This window comes from Apteryx mantelli, chromosome 9 (assembly GCF_036417845.1).
Source record: "Apteryx mantelli isolate bAptMan1 chromosome 9, bAptMan1.hap1, whole genome shotgun sequence".
NCBI classification, from domain to species: domain Eukaryota; kingdom Metazoa; phylum Chordata; class Aves; order Apterygiformes; family Apterygidae; genus Apteryx; species Apteryx mantelli.
Window position 1 is genome coordinate 13,446,407 of NC_089986.1, and position 26,167 is coordinate 13,472,573.

Genomic DNA, 26,167 nt, shown 5'->3' on the forward strand with positions numbered 1-26,167 from the left:
CTGGCTCAAGTTTGGGGAGGTGGGGGTGATAATCCAGGCAGGACTCTGTCACTTTACCAGTGAAAATTTTAAGAGTAGCTCTGAGTCCTGCCTGGATTATCACCTTCACCTCTCCAAAAAGTATAAGGATTTAGTCAAGGGAGGCCTAATGAAACATATCAGCCAAGTGTCTGTAGTGAACAACCAACCCCTCAGCAGGGGTCATGGCTGCTATTGTGACCTGTTATCTTTGACTCTTGGGTCCAAATGACCATGTACCTATTTACAACCAGGAGCAGCCTCCAGCTAGCCAGAGAGACTTGAATTCATGCTCTTAGAGGTGCAGTGAGACACCTCTGTTTCTCTGCTGCTGCTTGCTGCCAGGCAATGCGTAGATAAAGCAAGATACTACCTTCTGTCACCAAGGACAATGTACTCTTATTAGTCGACAGCTGTTGGTAGACCCTGGAGGCTGGACATGCTTCTCATTTCAGCAACCAGGAGTGAACATGGAAAGCACCTGGCTACTGTGGCAACAAGGGTTGTCAACAGAGAGACTTGACGGGGAGTTGCTGCTGCAATCTAGCACATTGCCTAGGAGTCTAACTGAGATACAAAGCAAGGCACCTCCCTATCGCTAAGGAAAACTCAAGCCTCCATTTGTCTCTGCATGGTGTTGTTGCCAATGCTAGTGCACCCAGTCAAGTGCTAGTTAGGGCCTGACGATTTGCTGGGCTAGATAGGATGTTCTCACCTGGAGATCAGATTAGTCTTAGCTCAGGATCTTATGCAAATATAAGGCTGAAGGAAGCTAGAGCATGAAATAGAAAATCCCCATGATCAAGGCTGATGATAAAAGCAACCTCCTTCAGCCTGTTACCAGCACCACCCACACAGCCTGACTTTGGGAATGCCAGGCTGGTTAGAGGCTCAAAAGGCTAATGTCATTCCAGCACGGTGGGCAAAGATAGTGTGAGAGCATAACAGGATGTTGTCCCATCCCACATGCAGAACAGCTCCATCTGAGACAAGCAGTAGGCCATGCCAAAATTGTGTACAGATGCAAATATATATTACCAACCATTTGCAGGGTGTCTTATGGGCAGCTGTGCTATTCCCTCAGCCCTGTAAGGGCTATGTGGAGTGGCTGAATCGCACAGCGCAACCCTTCATTTTCCTGGTCTTGCTAGGTATATTCTGTTCATTGCATTATATGTCTGTTTTCTAATGTGAATGAGACTTGGGAGTTAAGAGGGTCTCCATGGTGACGGTGTCTTCTACCTGCTTACAGAGACTGTCCATAGGGCATTTATTGTCAAACCCCTTTAGTGAAAGATCATCTATCTTAAGTACCCCCAGTTATTAAGAACAGAACCGGATGCAACAACTTGTTCCACACAAGCTGAGAAAAGACATTCGAAGGGTAGTATCTTCTGTCCCCTGCACTAGATGTGCAAATTGAACACTGCACAGGGCGCTGGCAGAAGTAGAAAACACTGCAATTGCATTGCATAGCCACTGTGGTTCCTGGTAATTGCTCTTCCTAACTTTTCCTGGTGTCTCGCAGATGTTTGACGGCCGCCTAGCAACGCCAACTGCATGCCCTCCTACCTGTGCAAGACTGTTGGTATCTGGTATCAGTGTGACTAAGACTGAATTGCAGGTTCTGTCACTTATCATTACCAAGAAACTTTCTCCTGAAGGGAGTCCAGATATAGGGTTGCAATGGCAGGTATTTTGCCCAGTTAAGCAAGTGCACAGTGCTATGTTGCTGGTTGACATTTAGAGCAGTGTCAAGTAAGACAGATCGGGGGAAGATGTTGCAAGCTTGTTTATGTTGGCAGTGGATGGGGTTGCGAAAAAGCCCTAAGAGAAAGTAACAAACAAAGGGTGTGTCTAGAAAGGAGGCTGCCTTCAGAAACCTTTGCACAATCTGTAGGCAACACGTGCAAAAGCCAGGTGATTCAGAGCTGCCTCTCCTACACTCGTGTGACCTAAATCCCTGAACAAAAGGGACTAGGTATATATAAATATGACAAGAACCTCCTGGCTTCTGACTGTATTTGGATCTGGTGTTTCCAGGAAGAGTTCCTCCCCCTGGTCCTTCGGTACAGAATTGCACAGTTAGGTGCAACACAGTAAATTTTTAGGGTTGTGTTTCAAGCCTCAGCGATTGTCTAACATCAAGTTCAGGGCTAGTGGCCCAGTGTATTCTGATCTCTGTATGGCTGCGTTTCTTCCAACATAAAGCTACTCTTTACACTGACTCTTGTAAATGGATCCTTGTATGAATACTTTAGATTCTTTCCCTTTGTTTTTTGCCTAAAATGGAAAGCAGCCTTTGCTTGCAGGAGGAGCAGGGGGTCACTACTCCACCCTGAGCTTGATGCTTTAAGAAACCTACTCTCAGCTCAAAACCTCTAGAAGAGTGAGGCAGGCGGAATCAGCAGTACCTGGTGGTTAAAGGGAAAATGTACTTTGCAACAACTTTTGGAGCTCCAGGCACTAAGAGAAGGCATTCCTCAGTCCTTCATTTCAGCCCACAGTATTAGTTAGTCTGTTATCTGCTGTGGGAGCTCCTCTGAAGAACAGCACTGTGTCACTTCACATCCCATCCATAAAAATTTTCTGAACCCATTTTATTTTTTGGGAGGAGCATCCATCAGATTATTCTGTTTTTTTTAATCTCTTTGGGACCTTTTGAGAGGTCAGTTGTAGCCTTCTACCATTTTGGGCAGCCTTTCTCCCCATTTTGTGCGGCCGAGCAGAAGATGGGATCGCACAAAGATGCTGATTCAGCGCTGCAGAAAGGGGTTGCATCATGAGGCGCTGATGAGACGAGATGATGCCGTGATGTCATGAGGGTGGAATCCACATATCCTGCTGGAATAAACAGACAAACGCCAAGTTGAGCTCCTCCATTATCTTGTTCATTCCTAGATCTTCTACTGTCTTGTCTGTGATTCAGCCTTTTGAGACAACCTAGTACTTGCAGCTACTGGATCATGTTCTCATCTGTACATTATTGCCTGCCTGAATTTCCACAGTTGGTGTCTAGACAGATATTGCCGCTTTGTAAGGGAAACAGGCAGAAAAACAAATTTTTACTCCTGAGTATCTCAGAAATTTTTCCAAGAGGGAGAAAGTACACTCTCTTCTTTGAAAAACTTGCAGACTATCTAAAATCAGTGACATAGGTAGAGATAGGAACATGCTGTGTAGGAAATACGATATTCAGGTAGGGTAGTCAACACAGCACTCAACTGTATCTCAGTCTCTATAAATCAGCGAGATGTCTTACAGGCAAAACAGCAGAAATAAGGCCTCCTGAAAGCGTTCAAATATAGAGAAAGAAGAAACTTTATGAATCAGCTTAGCGTGCATTGAGGTCAGCAAGGAGGAAGGCAGAGGGACATTAACATGAGAAGAGTCATTTATTAAAACACTGCAGCCCGGAGAAGGAAAAGTAGGAACTGTTGATTTCAGAGATCATGTGTAACAATTGCCAGACTGAGGACTTCCCTTGTTCTCTGTTTCTGACCTCCACTCATGCTTTAGCTGTTCTGTTTTATATCTATATGTTGTGGCTCCCAAATCCTCAGAGCTGAGTTCCTCTGCAATATTTTTATGTAATACATTTATTTTAACAGCTTCCCTACATGGACTGCATGCAGTTCTTTGGGGACAAGGCCATTTTTCAAAGTTAGTGCTGCAGAGACAATAAAAAAAAGAGTTAAAACAGATTAGAGTTTTGACTCTTACTATATATCAGGGAAATCTTACTGGGAACCTCAGACAGATGCACAGTAAAAAGGCGAAGCATGCTGCTTCTGTGATATATTTGACTGAAATTGCTAAAAGACTCATATAACTTTTCCCTGTTTGCACTTCAAAAATAGATTGCTTCACTTCTTGATCCAAAGTTTGAGCAGTTCAGGCCTGAAAAAGTGCAAGCCAAGGGGTATTGGCAGCTAATTATGTAATCGTGCTTGGTTTTGGTTTTAGCATATTTTGACAGCACATAAGTCATTGTAGTTTTTCAGATAGGCGTAATGGCAGAGCTCTGCTCCCAAGATTTTAAGGCAAAGTCTTGCAATATGAGTATTGAACATCAGCTTAGCTGTGGTAGTTATCACTGTCAGTGTTAGCTTAGCTGACTAAAAGGATGTAAGGTTAAATTGCATAAACTGCAAGCCTGTACACTGTAAAATCACACCACTTTTTGTTTATTATCGGCTAAGAGGGAGCACATGGAGAGTTACCACAGCTCATCTGATATGTGGTAAGTTGTTAAGCTTTAAGTCCTGAGTCCTTATTTTCTAATTTAGACTTGACACAGGAAATGGAAGACAATAATTAATGAGTGGAAGAGGAGATATGGCTTTACAATGGAGAGAGATTGTGAGATAACCTTATTACATATTTCATTGGATCTTTTACCAAACAGATGATAGATTCATTACAAAGTGTGCACAGAACAAAGGGAACACTGACATTTAGAGAGGTTTTACTCCGGAAAGCAGCCACAGAATTGGCATGATGGGTTTCCGTGACACTTGTGTTCATTTTTTGGGTGAAGGAACAGCTCTGCATCTATTAGACCTGCAAACTGTTGCAATGTGGGAGTCGGGCTGATTTTGAGTCTGCTGAGATTTCAGTCTTGAAGCATTTTTCTATTGCCCCCCCCCCCCCCCCGTTTTTTTTTCCACGGAGGCTAGGTAGCAGCAGCTTTTCCCTCATTGTTTTCTTTGTTTTGTTTTTCTCGTTTGTTCATGGGGCAGGGCCATTTTTCCTGATATATTGTTGCTGCTTCAGAACTGCCTACACGCAAGCTTAACTTAGCTTAATTCAAGCAGTGTGAACTTTTGTGTTTGATGCTCTTTACCATTTGCAGAATGTCTTATTCTTGTTCAGTTTAAAACTTCTAACCAGCCAAAGCAAAATGAAAAGCTCAGTTGATACTTAAATGAGAGGGTCTGCACAGCCTTTTGCCCTGATTTAATTAAAACTTCTTAAAGTTGCACTCTGTTAAATTAGTGCCACTTGATATGCAGCATACTGTAGCTAGACTTGTACTTGTATTGTCTTTGAATTATATCCACAGTGAGACACAGTGGAAGCCTTTACTTTCAGTGATGCTGGACAGGACAAGAGTTTAGGTGCTTATAAACTCAAGAATATATAGGTGTGCTGGTGGCATTGAGGCAGCGACAATACTGGAATATCTATGCAGGGCGAGACAAACCTCCACCTGTCTCAGTATCACGTCTCAACCATGTTCCCCTATTCCGTCTCTCTGGCAGAGCACCCTTGGTGGCTCTGTGACTCCTGGGATGTCTTTGGGAACAGTGGATGCTGTCTGGGTGTATTTGAGACTACTTGGAAGCTGATGCATTTTAAACTTGTTTGTGTCTCATTTAAAAACACATAGATAACACCCAAACAAAAGGCTTCAATAAAGCCTTTTTGCTCTTTCTCAAATGGTGTTTTTCAGAATTTGGGTTCAAAGGAAATTGCAGCTTTCCAGTTTGATTCAGGAAAACATGAAATGTCAGATTTTTCTGTGGAACGGACATTTTGGTGTTCGTTCAGCTCAGCCAGCAGGTGAAGAGAAGCTTAACAGTAGCGCATGGAGCTAGTGGTCACTGCAGTAATCCCCTGAGCAAAGAGTGCATGAAGCTGGAAAGCTCTGAAAGGGAAGTCAGAATGACCCTAACAGAAAACTTTTCCTAAAGGAAACCACATCTGTTCAAGCTGGCATGCAGGACTGTTCTCAGGAGGAGCAAGATGCAAAGTTCAAGGGAACTGAATGTGAAGATACAACATGACTTCACTGGCGGTTATATAATGAGGCTCAGAGTGAGGAAGCTCTTTGTTCTATTTACAAATCCCTGTATTACTGACAAGGAAACTTCAGTGGCTGGTTTCCAAAGAAAACAATGAAGAAAGAAAGGTGGGTTTTTCTTTGTCTTGCAGCTCCCATAAATCCCCTCCCATTTTGAAATGTGATTTTTTTTTTTTCCATGTGTAACCCCATCGCGCATTTTGTAAATATAATTACAAAGCAAATCAAACATGGGAGTAGTAACTAAAAGCACATCAAGGAATGTTGAGCCTATTTGTTTGAAAGCTCCACAGGTGTTGGTTACAGCTTTGAAACACCAAGGTTATTGTGTCTGAAGAATATTGTTTCAGCCACGATGAGGTCAAATACCAGAAAGCATTCCTGGATATTAAGTAAGATTTAAGTCAGATTTGTTCCTCAAAAACAACCTTTCACTAAGGAGGATTATAAGCCAGCTCCTCTGATTCAAAAGCCCCCAGACTCTGAGAAAGCACACAGTGGGATTGGAACGCCAGGAGAGAGGCTATTAACAGAGGTCTGAAAATCATGAATAATGCAGAGAAAAGGAATAGGGAATGATTAATCACTATTTGTTATAGCACAAGAACACTGATTTTCATTTTTAAAAAATCACAGCTATTTTTCTGTGTAGCAATAGGCTCTCATTAAGGAGACTTTACTAAGCCAGTCTCTGGGACTCTGCCTCTACAGCTCAGACACTTTTCTTTACTCCTCAGTAAATATTTAGACTGAATGGTGTAGAGCTGTAATGATGTCTGGGAATTAACCCTTGGTACCTGCTGCTAAATCCATTCCATGTGTTTACCGGTGAACAATCTCACTGCAAACTAAAACTGAGCTACAATTCTAATGTTGTTATTGTTATTCAATAAAAATCTTACTCTGCGAGATACGACTTCTTCATCTTTAGCTATTAACAAGTTCCCATTTCATTCCCAGACACTGCTGGGAAGAAGGTATTCATTTGGTAAAAGCACATTACAAAGAACTACAAGGCAGAGATAGTCCTTCTGAGTCTTGTTCAGACTCCATTTCAGACATCAGGAGAGCCCTTTATCTCAGCTCTCTATCTAGAAAAATATTTACCCATTATAATGATCTAATCACAGGAAGGGGCCAGGGCCCTATTTTTCTCGTTTGTCTGCCTGTCTCATCGTGGGGTGAGGCTTGACGCAGGGTGTGTACCAATCTGAGATCCTCATGCGGAGCTTGGGTAGGCATTGAACACCAGCGACGGCAAGGGGTGCAACGCTCTAGGTGGCTGTGACAACGGCCCGGGGCTTTTTAGTGCTTCTGCTTGTGAGGTTCAGCTGATCCCTAGGCACGCTGGTACCACATATACCTCATCTAGGCATCTCCGGAGGAGAGCTGACATGCCTGAAGCAAGACAGAGTAGCTTGTTATTTGTACCTGAAGGTAAAGCAGGGGTGAAGAGCATGAGCAGCTTTAACTGGAAAGTGCTGGAACCAGTCTAAGCGGGCTAAAGGGAGAGCAGAAAGGGGCCAGATGAAGTCTTGAACACTCAGAATGTTGAGCTGGCTGGTTCTGCTGTATTCCCACAGGCGAAGACGCAAGCGGATCTCTCTGATCGTAACAAGATAGGGTGGGAACGGTTGTATTCTGAGATTGCGTGTCGCTTTAAACCCTCCTCCTCTGTAATGCTAAATACAAATACTTCAAGGATATAGGTCATTATCCCTGGTCAGCTGCCCAAAGGGAGGGAACAGAGGATGGTAAACAGTTGACACATGGGCGTAGCCAGCTTTTGATTTAATAGTGGAGAAAAGTGACATTTTTCAGCCTACGCTGGGTAAGAGTAAGATGCTGAACATGTTGAGATGGGTGTCCAGAGTGGCCAGAAATTCTGCACACTCGAACTGTGTGGCTGAAATGTAGGCAGGATAATGGGGATACCTATTGAAAACTTTTGTTTTCTTTTTTTCTGTGGTAGGTGTGGGCCTGAAAAATACAGGTGTCAGACTGTCATCTTTCCTGAATTTTTGGGGGCCTCTCTACAAGTTCTGTGTAGATCAGAAATTTGTAAGTGTATTGTTTCTATTTACAAGGTCGGTCTGGAGTGCCAGCCCTTGCTTGGTCCATTACTGAGCTTCTGCAGCTGAGGTGGTTGTGGTGCAGCTGTGTGTCTGTAGTATCAGATGGGTAACTGAAGTGCACACATCCTATGAGAGGAGAAAGAATACATGTAGAACGGTCTGACATTTTATGCGCTTACCAAGGCATCAGCGAGATCCTAAGATTTCTCCAGTGCTACCATCTCAGTAATACCTGTGCATGTTCCTGTTTCCTAACAAGTTATTTATACCGAAGGGGAGGAAAAAGATGGTGCTACCAGTGCACATTGACTCTCAATTTGTCTGCTAGATTAGAGATGAGCAATTTGGAAGAGATCTATTAACAATCTGGTTTAGCTCTCTGCAGACATTCCTCTCCAGCCGCAAGCAGCTCATGAGCAGTTCAAGTGCAGCTCCAGTGCCAGGGATCTGTCACCTCACTGGCAGCAAGGCTATACTGGCTCCTCAGTGATCCAAATTCCCAATTGTGTGAGGAAATGAAGAAGCGGGGAGTGCTGAGCCCAGGACTGCTGGCGTGCGCTGGGTCTCTGCAGCGTCCCATGGAGGAATGGTGCAGCTCGTGACAGGAGATGCTGTTACCAGCCCCTGTCAACCATTCCCAGATCTCTCCTGGCTCTCCTCTCTGAGATATGATGTAGGTCCCCTGTGACAACTAGCCAGGTAAAGATTTTGGTATGCAGATAGTGTGGTCAAGAAAGTTAACCACCTGGGCTATATTGTGCCTATAAAAATTCTTTATTCAGTCTATATTTGTATGTTATAAGGTACATGGAGCTCTTACAGTAGCTGATGTAGGTAGTAAGTTCATCACTTTATTATCCAGGTGTTTTCTCCCAGAGACTGGGAAGTGCTATTGTCTCTTTTTATAGATGATGCACTGAGGCATAGAGTTCCTGAGTCACTGGGAAGGAACATTTGGGATAAATGTTTCTCATTAGAAAATGTTTATTTTTCAGAAATGATCCTTTCATGTTGTGTGTGTGGGAATGTATCCATTTCAGCAAGACACTCTAGGAAACATTTTCTTAGAATCAGAATGGAATTTCTGGCCAAAATGGTTTTCCTCCATGGCACGATCATTACTGGGGTGGCTGGGAGACAGGTCAGTTCTTGCAGCTGAATCTGGCAGGATGCGGAATGAAAGAAAGCAGAACTGTGTCCTGATCCACGGTTGATTCTGGCACTGTGATTTTTATTTTTTATTTTTTGGTGGGCTTTTTCCCTCTGTTACAAGGGGGAAAAGCTCTCCAGAACCATTGAGAACTCCTGTTTTGGTCACACTAGAGAATAGAAAAGTTTCTAAACTCTTGAAGATATTGGCAAATGGGGGAAACTGTTTCCAGCTCAGCTCAATCAGCAACTTTCCCAAGGTCCCACATCTGCTCTGTTGCAGAGTAGAAGACTTAACTCTGGCTCCCTACAAAGGAAATGATAGTGCATGTGCTGCCTGCTCATGCAGTTAAGTATGGGCAAAGCTGAAAGACAAGAACCGGAGACCCAGCAGGAATGTCTCCTTTCTCTTTGGCTGTCTGTCCATCTATGTTGTCCTCTGTTTACATGCTGGTCTGTCACACTGGTCACTCCCCTCAACTTTAATCCCTTATACCATGCTAAACCCTTTGCTTCCTTGGGGCATTAAACTGGTTAGGACCTTTGTAGGAGATGGCTAAGGATTTCAAAGCACTCCATGGAGGAAGCCTCCTGAGTCAGCAAATCCAAATCTTTGCTATTGCACAATGCAATGTTTTATAACGTGGGATTTCGGCCTTCCTACTCATCCTGAAATGTCCACCTCAAGTTTTTCTTCTTTGGTGCTTAGCCAAATTGCACAGCTTTTGATTTCTTAAACTCTTCCCATTGATCTTTTATTATTCCCTCAAGTCTGCCCACAACTTGTGGAAAAGGAGCTGTCCAGAGGTCAAGCAGAGAATTCCAGTTTTGTTCACGTGAAAGCCATCAAGAGGAAGATTGTAATACCTCTGAGCATGTAGGCCATAAGGTCAGTGGCTTATGTTGCAGTCTTATCAAACAACTCCTCTCTGATCTGTTGCTTACCACAGCGCTCTCTCTTTTTTTTTTTAACAGATTTGTCCTTCCTATTTTAATTTTGGTTTCAACTCTTTCCTTTTTTGTGAATTATTTCTCTTTTTCTTCCACCAAGAGGAATCTAATTTTCTGTTCTTCTCCCTTCCTAATATTTCTGATCCCTTTAGATATGTCTGTACTATGCCCATCTCCCTTGGTTGCAGGAGTTAATATGTCAAATTCACAGTTGGCATCTTTACAGAGACTATATTTATGTGGCTGTACGTATTTTTCTGTCCTGTAATTTTATTTACTTCAGAAGAAGAGCCCACAAGACTGATGAGTGAGGCAACATATGCAAAATATACGTCTTGTAAATGTGTTAATGAATATATGGGCTATAGGTCTCTGTGGAAATAAGAAGAGGCATTCTTTTAATAAACAATGGAGCGCATCCAGTTTTTCTTCCTACTTAAGTTATTTCCAGCACATTGACTAAAATGCTACCAGATTCAATAATATTTGTCTGTTTCTTGGCTTCTTACAACATAGCTTTCTTCCTTGACAAGTCCAAGATTTTTTGGAGCCGCAGTAGGAATGATGATGTGTTGTTGTTGTTGTTGTTCTTCTTCTAACCAGCTGTCTCTGCTCATCTTGCTGTCACTAGGAGAAGACATCTGCTCAGTGCATTCAATATTTTTGCTTTGATTCTCAACAGGGAGGTCTAAGCCTATATAAAAATGTCCCTCAAAATATTTATTACTACAAATGTTTCTTTTAAGAGTTGGGCACTTCTTTGTGTATTCAGTGTGAATTCCTTAGTGTGTTTGATCAATTCTCTTTTTTCTCTTCTTTTTAAAAATAGCCCTCATGATTTCTCTGCTAAAATCTGGATGTATGAGGCATTCATCATTAGCAAGATATCCTGTAAGATACCAGACGGTGTAAAATACAAAGCCTAGTGACTTTTGCTTTAATTATACCATATTACCCTGGTGAGATACTATAAACCTGCTTTTTTTCCAGTAAATTGAAGCCCAGAGAGTAAGTGAGGATTCTTAATGAAATTGTCAACTTCTTTGCTAATTTTATTTGCTAATTTCATCAAATTTGATTAGAAAAATGGCCAAGCAGTGGGGACTAGCTCTAGTTTAAGCTTGCCTGAGGTCATGGAGCACCAGGCACTTCTTTCTTCTAGACATTAGCAACACTCCTTCCTCATTAACCAAAGAACCAATCTAGCAAAATATTTCAATCCTTAAATCCACCCCTGTTCAACAGAACACTTAAACCTAAGCTAAAATCTCACCAGACTGAAATCGGATTTAATTATGTCCTTAAAATTAAGTATGCTATACTGCCACATTGCTCAACTGCACTTTTCAGCATTGGCATTTAACAGTTTTTCCAAAGCTTTACTATTCTTTCAAAGTACAGAACAAGCGTAACTAAAACAAACAAATCTGGTGAACCATGTGAAACTCAAACGTGTACAGAGATGCAGAGGGATTTGGTGGCACTTTCTCTGATACGCTCAAGGAAAGTTATGGGGGGGTGGTGTTGGAAATTATATTTCTAATCAGTGAGGATACCCTCAGGGTCTGGCCCAGACTCGATCACTGTGAGTGATCTATAATTTACTAACGCCTGCCAAGTACATGCCTCGCATTCCTGTCTGGATGCAGGTGTACCTGCAAAACGGAGAATGACAACGCTTGGCCCGCTGCTGTTCCTAGATTTCTTCTGCCAGTCAGCAAGTACGTGTGTATCTCTAAATCAGGAACACATATCCTGTTCTGGAATGAATTAAGGCTTGCAGGTTGAGTCTCTTCTCTCCTCTCTGCCCAGGATCCATCCTGGTGTTTCCTCATTCCTTCCCCAATGCCGCAGGAATGCTGTTGCTGAGGAATCGGGTTTTGTATAGGCTTCCAAGAATATCCTTTAATGACCAAAGGGTCAAACATGCTGCTGCAGCGTGTGCCTTGATAGAAAGAGAGGCATCCTCATGGCAAAGTGGGTGAAAAGTTCTGCGGTTTGGGACAGAGGAGCCTCCAGTTGATCTAATGCTAATTGGATCTGATCCTTGTCTGGAAATTAGGTGGCAATTCTCCCAAGAACACATGCTTAGTGTGTTTTCCAGCCTTTCTGGCTTTTACCCATGGAAGGATTAGTTCACCAGGTGGGTGACTTTCCTGTTGTTCTGGAATTATTGCTAGTGAGGGAATATGTCAGATCCCCACAACTTCATCTGATTACGAGTTGAATTGCAACAAAAATGATTTAGGTTAGAGATACGGAAAGCTTTTCTAACTGTGAAGCACTCGAATGGATCACCTAGATATCCTTAAGAGCAGGGTAGGCACACCTCAGATATGGTTCAGGCAAAGCTGACCCTTCCTTAAAGCCAGAGGGATAAATGAAGATGGCTTCCCCAGGGCTCTCCCAATCCTGCTTTCTGTGATTTTGCATATGAAACCTCACCAAAATGGACAGGCCAAAACTCCTAAAAGCAAAGTTTCACCTGCTGCATTCTGGAAGCATTGCATGGAATCCCTTTGCCTGTAGCCTGATCTGCGGTTTCTCTTCAGGCTGGCTGTGGTATTTCATTTCTTGCAGAGGATAACACGCGTGCACACTTCAGATTATAAGGGCTCCTCGAGCTGAGGGAGGTGAACTGACTGGTCTAAAGTCATACAACACAGTAAAAGTAGGAACAGAGACCAGGTTTCCAGGCTTCTAGTCATGCACTTTAACCACTAAAAAACTTCATTTCCTTGAATTAATATTGGCCCAAGCTGACTTTTGTGTTACTGTCTCCTGAGTGGCCTGTGCAATGGAAGGCATTTGCAGTCTTTTGCTGTTTAATTCATTCTACTGCTATGGTGCAGGGCGCTATAGATATTACTGAAAGAATGATTGCACATTGCCAGTATTTTTGATTTTTTCCAGGCAAAAAGCAGATTTTTGCACCCAGTCTCCATACCCTAAATTTTTTACTTTGTTTCCAAATGTATGATTTTGGTCATAATAGGAAACTGAAAAAATAGAAAATTCACATTGTACTTGACAAGGAAGTGACAGCATGTTAAAAAGGTACGGGCCTGGGAATCAAGCTTCTGTTGCTGTACAGTGGAAGTTTAGTCACAGTTTAGCTACTTGCAGAATGGAGGTAGTAGTTATTATCCCACACTGGAGGCCTAAGGCTTAAAACTTTTGCGATCATTTGAAGAAGGCAGCTATAGATGTGCAAAGTATTCTCTCTTCTGTTAACAGGACTGGAAAATTGCATGAGCTTGATGGATAAAGAAGCAATAATTGTTGGATATGGAACGAAGAAAATATTTGACCACTGCTTTGTCTCAAACACTAAATGGAGAACACTTATCTCTAATCTTGGGCCAAACAGTCTCAGTTTTCAGATGCTTTCCTTAGATAGCTGTTGATATCACAGAAGCTCCATTGCAGGTTTGAATAAAACATTGAACTAAGAATAGGCATTAATCCCTTCATAAATCTACTTTGCCGAAGTACTACAAATTACGACTCTGATAAGAGCCATGCCACTGAGATTGACAGATTCTATTGCCAGAAAGTCCCTTGTGATGACCATTGGACCTCTGCTACAGGAAATACCATCATGGGTTTCCTTCAGAGTCCAGTCAAGAAGGTGCCTGACCCTGCAGCCTAATGGTCAAAGCACTCAGCTGGAAGGAGAGACTTGAATTTGAGCTTGTGAGCTCAGGATGGTATCTGGGGTGTTTTGGTTTGTTTTCTTGCAGCAGGAGCAATAGGTACAAGAGAGGTCTCAGACTGCAGGTGAGAGTGTCGCCTGGGCAGGTGGGGCTCTTCAGACCAGGGCAGACCTTGGGCAAAGGCTTTGGCCGCTTGACTAGCGATAGTGCTACCTAGTGATAGTGCTGCCATCTCATCCGCTGGTGCTTTAAAAAGCAGCCATGCCTATCTTTCACAATAGCCTGATGTTGCAGAGTGTTACTGGCACTCCAAGGTACACCTACAGGATGAGGACCTGTGTGACTCATGCACTATTCTGCTTTGTTTTTGGATCTCACCAGGGTTTAAACACAGGGTAGGCGGCTAGGACTAGGCTAGGGTATTTCTAGTCATAGTCATAATGCTTAGAAAACTTGTGTGGCTGTGACTGACAGGCTGATACAGATTTAGCTGGAGCACTTCTAAGATAGTATCTGGCCTCAGCTGTCCTCTCTGTCCCTTCACAGGAATTTAGCAGCCCTGTTAAAGGGGGAAACAGAACAAACCCAGTGCAGAAAACTGAATAAACCACAGGATTTGCACCTAGAACTGAATTTGGGATGTGTTTTGCTTCCTCTGCTGTGAGGCTGGCAGAGGAAGGGTTGCCCATTGGGATGTGGTGGTATCTTCTGTGGCCCCCACCCATCTCTTGGGTCAATCTGGGCAAGCACTTGCTTGTTTTAGACACTTCAGCAGCCAGGGGAAGGAGGAGGCAGTGCTGCATCACATCTGTCTACTTCAGCTCCTAAAGTCTTTTAGGCACTTAATGTCCTTTTTTGGGTCCTTACGTGCAAATGTTCCCTCCTGGGGCCATCAAACAGTGACTGTGGACCTTAAAGCTGGTAATGGGTAAGACTGTAAACATCTTCTGAAAGTGCACAGCAAAGTCTTTTATTGTCAAAATGAAATACATTTACAGGGCTTAAAAACTCATCCAGAAATCTCTTTCCAAGTAAGTAAGGCTTGGCAAGTCTCCCCTCCACAGCCTGAATGCAATGTAACCCTTCTGTCTTTGCCTTCTCTTCAGTGCAAATGCAGTCGCCTGATAGAAGACTGCAAATTTCTAACGTAGCTATTTAAAGGGTAACATTCCATTATAAAAATAATCACATTCAAATCCAAATTATTTTAATTGCAGTCATTATAAATAGCCACAAAACAATCAAATTGAAAGAGATTAGAAAATAGTTTCCCTTCCCCCTCTCCTTAGTATGCTTGACAGGTTTTGTTTTGACTCTCTGAGCAGGCAGCTTTTGTAACTCTTAAGCATCGTTTACCTCCCCCCACATCTTTTTACTTGTCCCAGTTGAGGAAGAAGAGAGGAAACTTTGATTGGAAAAGCACCCCAAATCAGCATGGAGCCCTGGGCAAACTTAGGCCCTTAAACATCTTTGAGTAATCATCCTTAAAACTTCTCCGAGAAGTTTGAATTTCCCAGACCGCGGCCCCTCGGGCGGTGCCGCGGGGCCCCGAGCGCGTTTCGGGGTACAGCCGGGGGCGGAGGACCGGGCGCCGCGGCAGCCGAGCCCGGAGATGCCCCGCCGAGGGCCGCCCCCGGGGTGCAGCCCCGCAGGGCCGGCCCGCTCCCCGGCCCCGGCCCGGCCCTTACATGGACAAATCTGCCTGCAGGGAAAGGCAGGAATTTGGGGCCTTGACGTCAGCCCCGGGCAGAGCGCAGGAGCCCGGCGGGGCGGGAGGCAGCGGCCGCCGCTTTCGCTTTTTGTTTCGGGGGCGTCCCTCGGAGCTGGGGGCTCCCGGTCCACCCCCTCGGCCGGCGGGAGGTAAGGGCGGCGGGGGGAGGCAAAGGGGGGAGCGCGGAAGGGGCCGGCGGGAGGGGTGCAAAAGGCGGGGAGCGCGGAAGGGGCTGGAGGAGGGATGCAAAAGGCGGGGAGCGCGGAAGGGGCTGGAGGAGGGATGCAGGGGGGGCAGAGCGCGGAAGGGGCTGGAGGAGGGATGCAGAGGGCAAAGCGCGGAAGGGGCTGGCGGCGGCGCTGGCGGGAAGGCGGCGGGGGCGGAGCGCGGCGCGGCGGCGCCGGGCGGGGCGGGGCGGGGCGGGGCGGGCCCAGGCCCTCTGCGGGCGCGGCGCCGCCCCCGGCCCCTCCTCCCCCCGCCGCCTCCTCCCGCCGCCGCCGCCGCCGCGCTCGCCGCCGCCGCCTCCTCCCCCCCGAGGTACTGTTGCAAATAATAACTTGCCCCCTTCCCCTTCCCCCCGCCCGCCGAGGCAGCTGTGCAGCAGCTGGAGCCCCCGGCCGGGGCGGGGAGCGCCTCCGGCCGCCCGGGGGGGCCGCGCCTGGCTCCTCCTCTCCTCCCGGGGCGCCGCGGCCGGCGGGGGGCGGCGCGGCCCGGCCGCGGGGCGGGGGCAGCGGCAGCGCGGGGGTCCCCGCGGCGGGGGGTGGGGGCCTCCCCGGCCCCGCTTCCCCCCAGCCCCGGCGGGGTCGCCCCCCCCCCCCTCCCCAGGCCCGGGGCTCGGGGCGGCTCGGCCCCGCGCGGGCTCCCGGCCGCAGGTGCAGCCGGGGCCGCGGGCGGAGGGAGCGGCCGGGCCGCGCCGCGCTGCGCCGAGTGCGGCGCTCCCGCGCTGTGGCCCCGCGTGGCACCCTGCGTGGCGGGACCCCTCGGCCGCATAACAATAGCGAGTGCGGTAACAACAACAAGTTGAGTAAAGCCCTAGCGCCCTTTTATACAGCAGGGGAGGCCCACCCTTCCCAAACAGGTAAGTACGTAAAAATTTCCCACACTCTTACGTCACCCAGGGCTTTTCTTTTTTTCTTTTTTTTCCTCCCCCCTCTGCTTTCAAACGTTACTCCTGCCATTGTTCGGGAGCAGTCTCCACGCCCCGGGGCTGTGCTAGGGAGCAGGCAGTGCTCCGGAGTAGGAGGCGCTGATGGAGAAAACTCACGCGTAATTGTGCTGGCTACACTGCACCTCGGGGTGCAGTTGGCCCCACTGGTGAAGTGAGTGTTGGATCCTTCTGCTTTTTTTGGGGATTTTTTGTTTGTTTGTTTCCATGCCCGTAAAAGCTGGCTTTTGGGTCCAGTTCTTCTTTTTTTTTGGGGCTGGGTTCCTGTGTGGTGTCTGTCCCTTATTAGGCCTTTAGCCTTTGCTTACACAAAAATTCAGGAGCTTGAGAGAACCATCAAGTTTGCTGTGTCGTTTCCTATGCATCCACAAGACCTTGGCCCCTATGAAGAAATACTTCTGACCTACATGGAATGTGAGGTCTCACCTGGAAGTCTTCAAAGCTGGGAGTTGCTCTAGATTAGAGAATTTCTCTGCTTTCTGACTCTTCTTTCCTGTGGTGTTTGTGCTCACATCTTCCAGGAATGATTTCTGGGCAAAATTTGAAAGAGAGCAGGGGGTTGCTGAAAGACTGGGACCTGGGTGATGTAACATGTAGTGACTGATCAAGTATTTACAGATATCTGTATATTAGGAGGGCAGGGGAATCCTTGGAAGCTGAGACTGCGACACACATCATTTCATTTGCAAATCGGCAACACAACTTCATTCACACTGGAAGATGTTGGATAGTGTCCTGTGCGAAGTGCATCTCTTGGCCCAACCCGCCGTATAGCAGAGATACAGCAGCGCGGTTTAGGGATGCAAGGGACTTTTTGATTTTCTATTCTACACCCTTGCAGTAGCAGGACTGGTCCAGACAAGGCTAGATAATACTCTAGAATTTGGGTTTTTCCTTGGTAAATACATCCGCACAAGGATAAAGTATTACTGTTGAAATTTTTTTCTTGGACTGTTGGCCTGCTCTGCCCCCCTACCCCCAACATGACATTTCATCCCATCACTCCTAATTTTATTAGCTCTGTTATTCCCCTTTTCAGTTGCTTAGCCTTTGTTAGCTGTTTTTTCCCTGGTGGGACCAGCTCCAGTGGGTGACCATGTGGGTGGTGGCCCTAGGGCACCTGACGCAGCGAGCTGTGACCCTGTGTGTCTAACCCTGCTTGGAGTTCGGTGACAAAATGGTGGTGCTGCTAGTGGGCCTTCAAGCCTGCTGTGTGCAGACTAAGCCATCCTCTAATTGTTGAGTGTTTCAAATGAAGTTTTCCTTTAATTGTTTTCTTCAGGGATTTTTTTTCCACTTTCCGCTGAGTCAGCTTGTATTGGCTTTTCTTGGGAAAAGCTACCAGATCAGGTGGGCACCTGATCCGGGATGGCAGCAGCACTAAATCCACGTTGGTAAAAGTGCTGGGAACTCTCCCTGCCTCCCAATGCCCTGCTGCTCCTCGTAGGCTCTCCTCCTGTCCCTGCTGCTTGAGCTGTCTGTCTGCTTGTGTTAGGTTCCTGGGGAATCTGTCTCCATAGCTTGTGGTGTTTCACTTCGTGGTGCTCCATACACCTTGGTGACACAACTGAGCATAGTTTTCCAGGCCCTTTGGAGCACACGGGTGCTGAGGGTCACTGTAGGTCTTTCTGGGACCTCTTGGCTAGACAGAGGTGCCTGGTGGCAGGTAGCAGGTATGTGATGAGTTTGTTGGGCCTAGGCCACACTGTGGAAATGAACTCCTTGTGCTGGGTGCACTGGGAAGGTGCTCAAGTGATTTTGAGGTGCTCTGCCCTGAAGTCAGGCCCACTGTGTGTGCTTTGTTTGGAGCCCCTTGGCACGTGGGCAGTGCGTGTGTCTGGTATGACCTGCTATCCCATAGTCCAGACATCTCAGACAGAAATACGTGGCCCTTATATTCTGCCTGGATAAACTTCTGGGTGGAAAAGGAGGCCGTGTCCAGGGAGATGAGGCGTACAGTAGCCAAAATGGTATCTCGTTGATGCTTTTGTAGGTGCAGCCCTGAATTGCAGTGGATCACTATTGTTATAAACTACCATGTGTCTTGCTGTCTAGGTCTGTCAGAGTTGCTGCGCTCCAGATTTCTCCCCCGTCGCTGAACAGATGTGTCTTCAGCATGCGAATCTCGATTGCCAGTTATGATTGGTACTGACTGCCACCCTCGTAAGCTGTCTTGGCAGAAAAGCTAGAACTGAACTATGATAGAAACTTCAATTCCCATCTCACTGAGGAGAGATTTTTCCCTTCGGCATCAGGACAGGGATGCTGTGGAGTGTGCCTGGCTCTTCCAGCTCTGTATGTCCTGGCCCCTTTAGTTAGTCACTGCTCAGACTAACAGTTGTCCAGTGTTCGGGGATAAAAGTGTCAAGTGGGACACGTTCTTGTGAAGCTAGTGCTGTTGTATGGACACCTGCCTCTAGACCGGTGGGCCAGCAGTAGTTTTCAGATCCAATATCCTAACAGTCACAGTTAGGTATAAGAAATTCCGGTTTCCATGCAATTTAGCTGCCTTGTGTCACAAAGACTTGCAGAGCACATCAGATCTCAAAGCTGCATTTCTCTGAATCTCAGCTTTGACTGTGCTGTCCTTGTGAGAGGTAATGGGTTGCTGTCTTACTAGAATCAGGAGCCAGTCTGGTGTAATTCAAAATTTAAAATAATTTAAGTGCAGATTCAGTCTTGCATCACTTGCCAAAGCTCTTGTTTCTGTAGATTATGAAGGGGCTGAAGTTCAGAGCTCGAATAGTGCTGCGTAATGCCTCAGAGCTTTATCCCTGAGTTTCGCAAGGCACAAAATAGTGTTGGCTACAGTCTCAGTGGAGTTGAAGTGCTTTTAAATATAGTATGATCATCAGTATATATTTTTAATTACAATTTATAGTGCAAATAAGAGTATGGCAGGCCATGGTCAGAGCTGAGACACCTGTTACTTGATTTCAAGCCTGACTGTTGCCTTGTTTGTTGAAATTACTATTTGTGTTAACATGTGTAATGTCTGACTGTAAAACTTAAGTGACTGCCTTCTGCTTTGCGAAGTTTGCTGTTTTGAGGAAGGACAGTAAAAAAGACAGGGAGCAGGAAAACCTGAGGGATTTTGATCAATAGGTTGGGATTGCTCCTATACAAAGGACACACACGTTAGGGAAGGTGTCCCATAAGTAATGAATACTGTCGAAGGAGACTCTGTTCCTTTGTACTAATGCCTGTGAGATGTAGGAGCCACGATGAAAGTGGTTGATTCAAAACGAAGAGAAGTAAATGCTTTTCCATGTAACATGTGATTAAATGGTGGAATTTATCATGCAGAGCATTGCCAAGGACAAGAATGTAGCCAAGTTTGGAAAGAAGACAGGACAATGACATGAATGTCAGGTACATTCAAAGTTATACCAGTTTAATATTAGTGCCTCTTACAAATTTCATAAGCATCTCATTGTAAAGAGGAGAATGTTTCATGCGGGTTTCTCTAAGTATCTCTTGCTGACTGTAGCTGGAGAAAAGCAGTAGCTTCGGTGGATGACAAATTGTTTGCAATAAGACAGTTTCCGTGTGTCTGTGGAAACATATACCCTGAGGGTGACCACAGTAGTTTCTCTATTCGTTTGCCCATCATGGTTATGTGAACAATACATACTCAGTGGCGTTTCGTTCCTAGTCAAGCGTCTGAAAGCCTGACCCACACAGCTCTGCGTTTCTCCTAATGAGCTCTCCCTGCCCCGGCGCGGCACCCACGTGCTGCAGTGCCTTCGTTTGGCTGGCCTGCCCTGGGGCCACGCGAGGCTGGAGCTGGGTTTTGCCTCTGGGCTGCTAACTGGTCATCTCTGCTCTTGAACATGCAATTTGTGGCTGCCTGAGGTCTCACGTGACTCCAGCAGCCTTGTTAAACCCTTCAGGTGAGGGTGAGGTCAAATACTCATCCCTGTGGATGCATTAGGAGGTTTTAAAGGAGGTGACACAGTGATGACAAAGAAATATTCATGTGCTTTAGGTACACCTGTGCCTTTAAGGTACATTACTTTCTTGACACAGAGAAAGCTTCAAGAAAGCAATATGAATACAAATTCTTGTGTATGTGATCTGCCAGAAGCCTGGGATTCAGCATCTGTGCTTGTTTTATGCCTCTGTGAGCAAGAAGGTGAGAATATTACCTGTTTTTGGTCCTCCCTAGCCTGCTTTCTTACCCCACTAACTTCATTATCTCCCTTTGTTCTCACTCTCATAGCAAGGTAATTCTGCTAAAAGCTAGAGAGCTTACTGGAACTGTAGCCACATTTGAAAAGCAGGCAGGAGTGGGGGAGACAGAAACCATAGCTTATCTAAGGATGTGGGTTATCTGAGGGACGGATTTGCAAGGAACAATACCCTTAAAGAGTGTGGGTTACATGTATGAAAATGCAGGACTTTAAATAACTTTATGAACAATGGTTCCAGAGGAGGGATTGGAAGGAAAATGTTGCAATCAACTTTCACATGTAAATTGGGTCTCTGTAAAGGACAGTGTCAGTAAAATATGAAAAGCTCTGTGTTTTCCTTTTTTTTTTTTTTTTTGGTTGGGGAGCTTTTTGTTTTGTAAAATAGAACAAATAGAGAAAAGAAAACAACAAATCAAACCGAAAACCACAGACCAAAAAAACCCCACAAAGTTTAAAAGCTTTTGACAGCTTGTGCCTGCCCAAGAAATGGGGGTTAGCTGGGTGCAGGGCTCAGCTCTTTCTGTTCCTCCTACTTCTGGGCACGGCAAGGCAGGTAGGGTTGGTACTGTTTCTAAGCCAAATATGAAAAAAACGCTACCCACACCTAATTGTTGTGATTAAGGTTACTGGTAAAGACACTTCGATAGAGATTCTGCTTTAATCTCAAAAGGAGTTTCGATCACGTTCTGAGCAAGTGCAAGAGCTGGCATGAAAATGATCATTTTAAGTAGCTGTCAGCAACTATATGTCATTTTAGATTGTCAGTATCTGTTGTTGGGATCTGTGGGTGACAGTGACACACGTGTGAGTCACTCATAAGCACTCCCAAACTATTGCAATATGCTCAAGAAAGGAAAACAAACATCGGTGGAGTTGTGGGCTGCTGATAACCTTTTCTTAGAAAAAGATACAAGCTTTTGAGCATTGCAGGCTCCTAATGAGGGCATTTTCTGTAGCCCTTGATGCCATAAGGGAACTGTGTAATACAATGTTTTCTCAATAGCAGCATGTTTGGGACCAGGTGGCTCCAGCTAAGGGTAGTGTCCAAGGGATGGGTGGAGTCTCCCTGGACATGCTGGCCCTCTCCTTTAGTCTCTGCTATCAGAAAGCAGTGGAGATGAGGAGTGGGCAGGCAGCTTGGGAAGAAAGGGCAAGGGGGAGAAGGATTAGAGAGCCACATCTCTGCGTCTTTGGGCTGTGTTTGCATTTGGCCTGCAGGGCACTTCTGTAGGGCTCTGGCCTGGCCTGGTCTGGTGGGCATTTGCCTGGGACACGTGTTCAGTCCTGGACTAGCTCCAGCCTTCCCTGCGTGAACCCCCGTAAATCACTTGTGTCCTCTCTAGTGCCCTCATTTATGGAGCAGTACTTATGTTATCCCAGGAGCATTCGGATGGCATAGGCTGTTCACACCAGAGCACAAATGAGAGCCTGAGGCCCAGCAGGGGCAGGGAGGTATTTATGGAGAGGGCTGTGGGCTGCTCTGCTAACCCCTGGTCAGTATGACATGTGCTTGCACTCAGATAGCTTCATCTGCCCCAGGGGAATTTGGGAGGTGGGCTACTTCACGGTCTCTGCAGGCATTATGCCAACTTTGGTTCTGTGTGATAGCTCCTATCGGCCCTCTTTAGGGTTTCCATGGCTGGCTAGGTGGTAGGGATCCTGTTTCATGCATAAAGTGAGTTTGCGACTTGAGCATCCTCTGAGTAGGTGCCATTCAACACTGCCTTCCTCCCTCTACTAACAGCTGCCCAGTGATGCTTCAAGGCAGGCAAACTTCCACCGAGTCTTGGATGATTGTGCCACCAGTGGAATAGTTAGTGGAAATTTAATATGGCCATTATCTCTAGGTAATAAAATATCAACTAACTTGCCATAACTATCTTGTTTAATGTCTGTTAAAAGCCCTGTATCTTCATTTGCTGGGTGAAATTTAATAGAAGTTCAGCTAAGCATTTATTGCTTATTTAATTTAAAAATAAGTTGATCACCACAGTTGGTAACAGGCACTAAGGATTTAATTAACATTCAGTAAACTACCCTGTTAGCTCTGAATTACGCAGTCAGGTTTTGTTTATGCATCAATTTGTAACTCCCCCTCCCCACTTTTAAGCCAGTGGATGGCACTGTCAGGAGCTGCAGCTGTTTCCTCCTCTCCCTCCATTTGTGCCCCTGATCTCTGTTCCAGCTGAAGAGCGTCTGCCAAGGCTCTACAGCTGGGGATTGTAATGCTGCTGAGTAACCGGAGTCTTGCTCCTCTTGGTGGCTTCCCTGGCGGCCTGGCCTGTTTGGTGAAGGCAGGAAGGATGGAGGAGGCTGATAGATCATGCCAGAGACCTTAAGGGGAGTTGTGGTCGTGGAGCCTGATGGGACGGATATGGATGCATTTCATGATAAGGTAGAAGCAGTTCAGTTCGAAGCCTTAGTTATGCACAGCAGAGAAAACTTAAAATACGTCCTCCTGGGTGCTCTCAGCAAGGTAGCTGGCAGCATGAAACTTGGGTCTGTGAGTTTTTTGAAGAGAAGCCTGGAGTGTTTCACAGGTGACTTACAACCAGTCCTGCTGCGGTTCATGTTAATGGTACCCCCACTGCTGTGGTTTATATCTCAGTAATGTGCATGTGCATCTTTGATGTGCTGCGTGCACTTACCCTGAGGAACTCTCTGTGTTTCAGCAGTTTATTACCTCACCTTAACAGACTTGAATTACTCCACTTAATGAAGCAAGCTTGAATGAAAGTGAGGATTCTCCCAGACAGTGTGCTACACGTGGTGGCTGGGTTGGGAGAGTGATTGGATTAGCAGCTGATAAGTGGTTGTAACTCCAGCTGCCGCATCTCCCCTGTCTTGCTAGCTCCAGTGTCAGCAGCATTTGTGTTTCAGTGCAGCCCCAAGGAGATCAGCTGGCTTGAATTTAACACACCTCATCACTTGAGGGTAGAGACTTAATTTGCTTTTTGTGGGTGTGGGCAAATCTCGGGATATACCTCAAACTACTACTGTGGCCAAGATGAACCTTTAAGCTGGATTTCCCTGGAGAAACAGATAGTGATTGCAGCAGCCACATGGCAGTTCTGTAGTTAATTACGAGCAACTTGGTTAAAAGAATATTATTAAAATTGCAAAGTCCAAGTGCTCTGAAGTTACGAAATGCCAGAATGAAGGTTATTGATGAAACCTTAATTTGGCCCCCCTGCAAGTAGGTATTATGATACAGCCACTTAATTGCTAGAGCACCTATTCTTTGTACACAGAATGGAAGGTGATACTTAATGAGCAGCTATTCAGTTTCTTTTCTTTTTGTGCAGTGTGTGACCCCAAGCCTTATTTACTACATACTATTCAAACTCAGGACTGAATACAGAATTATTAATTTCTTTTTGTGCATTTCTGGACTGCTCTTTCCTCTTTCATTGGAACACTTTGCAAGTCAGGATCACTTTATTTTTGCAGTGCCCTCCTGAGGTGAAGTAAAATTATTTTTTCCATTTTACTGATGGGGTACTGAGGCTTGGACAGAAGTGAAGTTGGGAGTCTCATGTCATCCCTGACACTGAAATCCAGGAGAAAAAAAGCCAGTTAGACCAGGTGTGCTCTCTTTGGTTTGCAATCATAACTCATAATCAAATAGAGAAAAATGGTTGAAAGAATTGTTTGCAATTACAGTCTGAATTTAGCATCCTTTCCACCCAACTCTGGAGGTTTCTCTGAACTGCTTATTGCAGTTATGCCTATCTTTACAGTCTATCTCCCCATCTTTTCCGCATTTACCTGCCTTTTATGCATTATCATCATCATCCTTGACTGTAGGACAAGGATTGTATTTATCTTGCTAGGGTATTGAAGTGCCTAGCTGAGTAGGCAGGCTGGTTATTGCCTATGGCATTTAGAAACCAGGGCAGTTTAATGCTGTTGAGTTTGAAATGTGATAGTGGAGAGGTCCAGAAATGAACCAGAAAAATAGTTAAGGTCTGGATAGTATTTATATATAACAACATATTTCAAGGACGAGAGTAAGGATAGTAGAGGCTTCACATCATCTGCTGTATACTTCCTCCTGTTCAGTGGCTTGTTTTCCTGTGTACAGTAAGACTGCTGTTTTTAGTGTAGTTTAAGCTTCTTTTGGAGTTATGGTGGTCCTCCATCCCTTTTGATTCTGCAGACTGTTTTGTGAGAGGGCAGCCTGTCTGTACAGTGTCTCATTTTGCCTTCCCCAGCACAGTTCCATTTTGGTTCTATTTCAGAGGGTCCATTTCATACTCAGCTCAGAACAGAGCTTGGGAAACATGGCGTTACATCTTTTCCATTTAAGGAGGGCTCAGTGAGCCCTCGCATAGCAGGTAGTAAGTCTGAAATTCAGTTGTATGAGTAATCCAGTGGAACTCAGTGCAGCTATTTGTGTGCAAGTGTTTGTACTTTCTTGAACCAGAGTCGTAACTTGCTTCAAATGCAGACAGATGGGGAAGAAACCATGGGCAAAAGGGTTAAATTATCTGGTTGGGGAAGTCCAGTTTCTTTTCTTTTGCTATGATGATGTAGCATGCAGAACAGCAGTAGTTTCACTGCAGTAAATAGACATCATCATACAGGGCAGAAGATCACATTATTAATGAAGCAGACAAGTTGCAAGTCTCCAGGAGTGGTATTAAATGATGAACTGTGGGGCAGAAGTGTATTTCAGAAGTTAGGAATAATGTCTTGTGCCTCTATGCTACTGAAGGAATGAGTACAACGTTCTTGGCATGTAAGGCCTCTTCCAATATCTTCCTAAGCATAAGAGAATTGGGAATGAAGCCAGAGCAGCAGGTGAACTTAAAACAATATAAATCAGCATGTCATTCCAAAGCACTCCGCCCACCCAGGTATTCGAAGTGTCTGGGTGAAAGGATGGCAGCTTATGAAGCGCTTGTGTTCCTCGTTTCATTGCTTGGCACAGCATGTTTTACTCTGTTGTGTGGGAGAGTTGTGAACTCGGGGTGTGTGAGTGCTGCTGGAAATCAATGGAGACGTTTTTAAGGACTGAGTTGTAGAGCCTGAGTAGAAGGCGCTATGAGAACAGAGCTCATTTCCTTACTACACACAAGGATCCCTGTAGGGTGTATTGGTTTGTAAGCTAGTCTGTGCCTAAAGTAAGCTCCCATCCCCTCATTGTGCGTACAATATACACGTGCTGTTTTATGATTGCTTTCTGGTACGTGTAGGTATTAGATCTCTCTGAGGATGCAAAGCAGATGGGTTGGCATAATCTCTCATTTGCACTGCCTGATATGCCTTGGAGTGAAAAAGAGAAGACTCAGACTCCTGTGTGTTGCAACAATCATCTGTTCTGGTAGTGCCCCACCTTGTCTAGGGTCAGGCCATGTGTAGGGGTGTTGTACCACTATCGGTAGTGCTCGATTCCCTGCCTTTTGGAGTTCCCTGTATGCGCTAACCCAAGCGTCTGCGA

The 26,167-nt window shown here is 45.6% G+C and overlaps 1 protein-coding gene across 7 annotated transcripts in view; it reads left to right on the forward strand.

Moving 5' to 3' along the window:
• The first annotated feature begins 15,360 nt into the window (after positions 1-15,360).
• Positions 15,361-26,167, forward strand: part of LPP (LIM domain containing preferred translocation partner in lipoma) — a 356,904-nt gene continuing 346,097 nt past the window's right edge. For 3 of the 7 annotated variants that reach the window (XM_067301780.1, XM_067301788.1, XM_067301787.1), the window contains exon 1: positions 15,838-15,903. The gene's annotated coding sequence lies outside the window, so the exon portion shown is untranslated. Of the gene's footprint in view, positions 15,516-15,837; positions 15,904-16,373; positions 16,445-18,658; positions 18,677-26,167 lie in introns of those variants that run through there. The other 4 variants (XM_067301782.1, XM_067301784.1, XM_067301781.1 and 1 more) reach the window with 4 other exon arrangements.